The following is a 6963-nucleotide window of genomic DNA, read 5'->3' on the forward strand; positions in this document are numbered from 1 at the left end:
CACACTCCAGTCTCACTGGGCAGGACAAGGGTGTCTGCTGGACCCCCGGGCTCCTCTGCAGCAGAACAAACAGGGCTCATGAGCAGACCCTGGTGTGTTTCTGGAGAATCCCAAGGAAGAGGGGTGGCCGGGGGCCAGAGGGAACACAGCCACCTCGGGCACTCCTGTCGATCATCTCTACGGGCCGCTGTAACAGACCACCACGGGTGGGCGGCCCACACAACAGACAGGAGGCTGGGCACCCAAGACGGAGGTACCCACAGATGCAGCATCTGGTGAGGACTACATCCTGGTTCAGAGACGGCTACATCCTTCTTGCTGTGTTCTCACACGGGAGAGAAAGAGGTCACCTCTCTCTCTTCTCCTGTAAGGGCACTGGCCCGTCATGAGGCAAAGGTCCCACCTCCTAATGCCATCATTTTGGGGGCCAGGGTTTCAACACATGAATCTTGGCAGTGGGGGGGACACAAATATTCAGACCAGAGCAGCAACTAAAGCTCGGGGGCCTCTGAGGAGCTGGGGAGCAGGCAGTGTGTGCCCTGCCCCTGGATGCTGGCCAGGTGGTCCCACTGGCCTGTCAAGGAGCCTGGGGAGAGGGTGAAGGACCGGGCAGCTGGGGCACGGCCAGCCACACCTGCGGACAGCAGTGGCCAGAGTGAAGAAGAGCCGGGGCCCAGGGCTCAGAGTCCCACCCCACAAGAGAGAGAGCTGCTTGGGGCCACATGGAAGAACACCCTGGGCTAAAAAGCCCTCGGGTTGCCAGGCTGCGAACACTACGAACCCCCTAGCAGCCTTTCCCCTAATCGATGCCCTTTAGAAGGCGTCGGGGCAGGTGGCAGACATCAGAGGGACAGCCTTGTGAGGCACTGGGCAGCGGAGGAGAATCGGGGGAATCTCAGACAAGTCCCCACTGCCGGGCACAGGCCAAGGGCCAGCAGTAGGGCAGGGGAGTGGGGACGCCGCCCCGCTGGTCAGGCTGTGGGGCTGTGAGGCCAGGCCGCCCCGTCCAGCCTCCACAGGGACGCTGCCTCAGGACAGGCCCGCCCTTTAGGCAGCGTCCCCTGCCCCCAGCGAGCACTGTCTGCAGGACCGTCTGGGTCCCTGGCCAGAGTCCCACCTCCCAGCTCTCACGTGCCTGGGGTGCGCTAGAGAAATGCAGACAGATTGTGCCCCTTCACCCGGCCAGGGGCTCAGACCGCCCCGCTCCCCAGCCCCCAGGCCATCCCCTCTGGACGAGGAAACTGGGCAGCAGCGGCCCTGGAAGGAGGCCAAGTGCTCCAGGCGGAAACAGAGCTGCCCGCTGTGACGAAGGCTGCCCCTCCCGAGCAGCAGGGCACAGCGTGGCCCAGACCGAAATGCTCCAGAAGGACCTGGAAAAGAGGAAGCGTGTGCCGAGTAGGGCAGGGGTGGCCGATTACGGGGAAAGGACAAGCCGTCCTGCTCCCCGATGGCCGGCTGTGCAAGCCCGGGGCCACCGGAGGGCACTGGGGATTAACTGGCGCAGACAGTGTGTCCTGACCACAGTGTGACTAACTGCGGGACAAACAGGAAGGCTTCCCACCTGCCAGAGCCCGGCCAGTGCCTCCTGCAAGACAACAGCATCAGGAGCCCAGGGAGAACAGGCAGCTGTGACGTCCACGGGGCATGAGGCAGCGTCCGGCCTGGGCGGGGCTGCGAGATGGGGACCCTCATCCCAGAGGCTGTGCCGCCAGCCAGGGCCTGGTCTGCTCATTTCCCTCTCACTCCTGCTCCCTGACCTCAAGACAGCGCTTTCCTCCAGGCAGCTTCCAGGAGCAGCAGTTTTCCCAGCACAGGAAGGAAAACAAGATTCAGAAAGGGGCTCGAGGTCATAGGACCATGGGGAGCAGGGGGGCTTCTGCCCAGGCCGGCCCTCCGCCCAGGACCCTGGTCACTTGGCTGCTGGGTTTAAGGGGAAATGCAAACCTGGCCTCAGATGAGCAGGGAGCTTCAGGTCTGTCCTGCAGGGCCAGGGCCCTGTCACCTGTCACAGCTCCCTTAAGCCTGGCCCCATGTCTGAGCACAGTACACTCGGTCCACAGTCAGAAACAGCAAAACAGATATACATCCCCAGAAACGCGGGAGGTAAGCGTCTTCAGCGTCTCCGGGAGTCCTGCAGCCACAGCCCTCCTGCGAGCACACAAACCCTAATGCCACCTTACATGGGGACACAGAGTGAGGGGGACAGGAGGACAAATGTCCACTCTGAACCCTAGTCCAGCCCCCTCAGCAGAGGCCTGGTCTTACTCTGGGTTTCCTTAGCTCTGCACTGGAAACTCATGACCTCAACATCAGATAGAAAATAACAATGCCCCTGTGACAGGCCCATTCAGACAAGACACAGGTGACAGAGGGCAGCCCCAGGCCAGCCGAGTGCATGGTGCTCAGCGAGCCAGCCCTCCCCTCTGTGCCGTTCCCTGGAGGACAATCTCCAAGGATCCTGCTGCTTCCAGATTTTTATTCTTTTACGTGCTTCCCTTCCACTCCTGGAAAGAAATCTATACCTAGAGACTTGGGTTTTCTTATTTGTGGCCAAATTTCTTCCAGGATTTCATGGGCTTGGAGACCAGGCATAGCAGGGTAACCTGGCTGGACCAGAGCCAAGACACCTGCTTAGCATCGCAGAAAGGGATGACAAATCCCACGCAGGCACACAGACACACATGCACGCGTGCAGACACACTTATAGATGCACACACGTGGATACACACGCACACGGATACACACACTCACAGACAAGATCTGGGGCTGCAACCACTCACAGACCTTCCGGGGACACCATCACTGAACCTGACCCGTGTCCGAGCAGGGAGTGCGGGGGGGCAGGGATGCGGGGAGAGTCCACACTGGTGTGCACGTGGGGAGAGAGGGCAGGAGGGGCAGAGGCCACAGGAAAGCGGCCTTTGTGGCTTCGGCCACAGTGTCCCGGCCATCCAGAGGCCTGAGTGCTCCAGAGGAGAAAATCCAGAGCATGAGGACAGCAGGAGCCCAGGGCCTCAGCCGTCACTCCTCCCCTCCCAGGGAGCCGGGGAGCCAGGGTGGAGTCGAGGTGGATGAGAACCAAGACGGCAGAGAAGCAGGGGCTGCTGGGCCCAGCCAGTGGGGCGCCAGGCCCCGGCCTGGGTGCCAGCAGTGCAGGGCAGGGGCTCCGCTGCTCCCCCGGGGCACTACCCTGCAGACCAGGGGACCTGAAGGGAGAAGCCCAAGGTCTTGGTCCCACACGGCCGCGCTCCGGACGCAGCACGGCCCCAGGCTGCAGCCACGCCAGGATCACAGTCCCACTGGGGTGGGAAGGCCCCGCCACTCCCTGCACCTGAGCAGAACCACACCGGAACCACCTCTGACCAACAGGCACTCGGGCCAGCAGAGGTGCTGCTACCCCCGTAACCAGGAGGCACCCGGAGGCGAGAAACCCATCCCAACCCGAAAAGCACCTCCTACCCTCGTAACTGGAGGAAGTGTGTTCCAATACCGAGTGTAGCACTAAGGTTCTGGGGCTTGCTTCCTGGCTGGTGGCTACCCTGACTCACCAAGAGTTAAACGTGCCAAGTACAACGTATAAGGGCAGCAAGTGCGTGATGCGTTGTTTATATACAGATTGTCATGAAAACGGTTCACCTCAAAAAACAGCTTTGATGCTTCAGGGCCCCAAAAAACACACTTTTCATGAATCTTGTGCCAACCCAAGGGGCTTGCTCCCCTCTGCCCTTAGATGATATCTTCCCAGCTTCAGCTGCCCCTTTATTTCTCCTCTATTGGCATTTGGTTAAAGAACAAGAAGAAAAAGAAAAAGCACCAGTCCTTCGTGCCAGGGGTCGCCTCCCCTCTGGCCCCCACGGCCCTGCCCCAGGGTGGGGGGTGGCGGGGGGGCAGGAGGCCAACTATCTCTAATCCCAGCCGTGCCTGGAGCTGGCTTTCTGGACTAGAGCAGGTAGGAGAGTTTGTCTGCTCCTGGCCTCATCTGTCTCAGCTCTACGGGATCTCAAAGAAAGACTGAAAGAGAGAAATACTCAGTTATTCCAGGCAAAGGCAAGACAGGCTGTAGTGATGCTGAAAGAGGAATAAATATTAATTTTGTAAACTGACCTGCAAATACTGAACAGAACCTTTTAGAAGTCAACGTTTTTCTAAAATAGAACTACCATACGACCCAGCAATCCCACTACTGGGCATATACCCTGAGAAAACCATAATTCAAAAAGAGTCATATACCAAAATGTTCATTGCAGCTCTATTTACAATAGCCAGGACATGGAAGCAATCTAAGTGTCCATCAACAGATGAATGGATAAAGAAGATGTGGCACATATATACAATGGAATATTACTCAGCCATAAAAAGAAATGAATTTGAGTTATTTGTAGTGAGGTGGATGGACCTAGTCTGTCATACAGAGTGAAGTAAGTCAGAAAGAGAAAGACAAATACCGTATGCTAACACATATATATGGAATCTAAGGAAAAAAGAAATGGTCATGAAGAACCTATGGGAATAAAGACACAATGGCAAGATGGGAATAAAGATACAGACCTACTAGAGAATGGACTTGAGGACACGGGGAGGGGGAAGGGTAAGCTGTGACAAAGTGAGAGAGTGACATGGACATATATACACTACCAAACGTAAAATAGATAGCTAGTGGGAAGCAGCCACATAGCACAGGGAGCTCAGCTCGGTGCTTTGTGACCACCTAGAGGGGTGGGATAGGGAGGGTGGGAGGGAGACGCAAGAGGGAAGAGATGTGGGGATATATGTATATGTATAACTGATTCACTTTGTTATAAAGCAGAAACTAACACACCATTGTAAAGCAATTATACTCCAATAAAGATGTTAAAATAAAATAAAATAAAAGTCAACATTTTTAATGCTGATGATTCATCTCCATCTCTCCCTATCCCTGACTGCTATCACGTGATCAGGCAGCCACGGGCACCTGTCATGTATGAGCACGTGCTGTCTAAACACCACGTGGGGGGTGGGCAGAAGGTGTAACGGTGGACGTCTGGCCGCTGTCCTCTGCCTCCCTTCCTTCCCACCCTCTATGACCCCGTGGGCCTGCTGGTAGCATCCAGGCATGGTGGCCAAAGAGGGTGCCAGAGGGATCTAAACTGCAGGTCACCAGAAATATGAAAGCCCAAGAGTAGGACCCGACCCTGGTCTGGAGAACAAGTGACCACAGACAATGGTGGACACACACCCCAGGAGGTGGAGGTGACATCACATCGTGATTAAGGGCTACTGAAAAGGGACACAGGCTCGAATCGCGGCTGGGCCACCTGGGCAGGCAGTGTGGCCTCTCTGGGCTTGTCCCCTCACCCACAGAAAGTGGCTGTGAGCACTGGGCTGGTACAAACTGGACACAAGCCCTGATGGCCACCAGGAAACCGAATGCTCTGTATCCAGTTACAGGGCTGACGTCAATGTGGGAAACCTTACAGTTTCACAGAAAGCATGACGCTATCAAATGTTTTTCATGCCAGAGGGCCTTGTTACATGCCTGGCACTGCACTAGGCCACAGGAACTCAACAAACATGATTCTCATGTCCAGAGCAAGAGGTCCTTACAAGCTGTTGATGGTGAGTTCCCACAAACTCCCAGAAATTGTATAGGAAATGGCACATGTATGCTTACAGGCATTTCTGTGTAGAGCAGTTTAACGGGTTGTCAAAGCGCTCCGTAACTCCACAGCAGAAAACACATCAGATCCAGGAATCCCAGAAAGATCCAAATACAATGAGCCCAAAGAGACCCACACCAAGACACATTATAATTAAAATGTCAAAAGTTAACAGTAAAGAGAGAATCTTAAAAGCAGCAACAGAAAAACAACTTTTACATTTAAGGGAGCCCCTATAAGCCTATTAGAAGATTTCTCTGCAGAAACTTTGCAGCCAGAAGGGAGTGGCATGATATATTCAAAGGAAAAAAACTTCCAACCAAGACTACTCTGCCCAGCAAGGTTATCATTCAGAATTGAAGAAGAGATAAAAGTGCTTTCCAGACGAGCAAAAGCTAAAAGAGTTTATCACCACTAAACCAACCCTACAAAAAAAGTTAAATGGACTTCTTTAAGCTGAAAAGAAAGGGCAGCAATTACTAACAAGAAAACATGTAAAAGTAAAAATCTTACTTGGTAAAGGTTAAGTATATAGTTAAGAAAGTAGATTAATCACTTACAGAACTAGTATGAAGGGTAAAAGACAAAAGTAGTAAAAATAACTATAACGACATTTAATTAAGGGATACACAAAATAAAAAGATGTAAAACGTGACATCAAAAACGTAAAGCACAGGCTGGGCAGGGGAGTGAAAATGCAGAGTTTTAGAATGTGTTCAAACTTAACTTGCTGAGTTCGGTCCTGTGCCAGCCTGTGAGCGACAGCCCTTCCCTCACACCTGACTGGGCCTCTGGGGTGAGGAGGTACTGCACGAAAGGAAATCTGAGGCACAGAGAAGTTAGCTGCCTGGTCCAAGATCAAAGAACTAGTTTTCCTAGGGGGATCTTCAAGATGGCGGAGGAGTAATACGTGGAGATCACCAACCTCCCCACAAATACATCAAAAATACATCTACATGTGAAACAGCTCCTACAGAACACCTACTGAACGCTGGCAGAAGACCTCAGACCTCCCAAAAGACGCCAGAGGGCGATCTGCACGCAGAGGCGGGGCCAAATCCAAAGCTGAGCCCCGGGAGCTGTGCGAACAAAGAAGAGAAAGGGAAATCTCTCCCAGCAGCCTCAGAAGCAGCGGATTAAAGCTCCACAATCAACCTGAGGTACCTGCGTCTGTGGAATACCCGAATAGACAATGAATCAGCCCAAAACTGAGGCAGTGGACTTCGGGAGCAACTGCAGACTTGGGGTTTGCTGTATGCAACTGACTAGTTTCTGATTTTTATGTTTTCCTTAGTTTAGTTTTTAGCGCTTGTTATCATTGGTA

This window comes from Mesoplodon mirus (assembly GCF_964341445.2).
Source record: "Mesoplodon mirus genome assembly, chromosome: 6".
NCBI lineage: Eukaryota > Metazoa > Chordata > Mammalia > Artiodactyla > Ziphiidae > Mesoplodon > Mesoplodon mirus.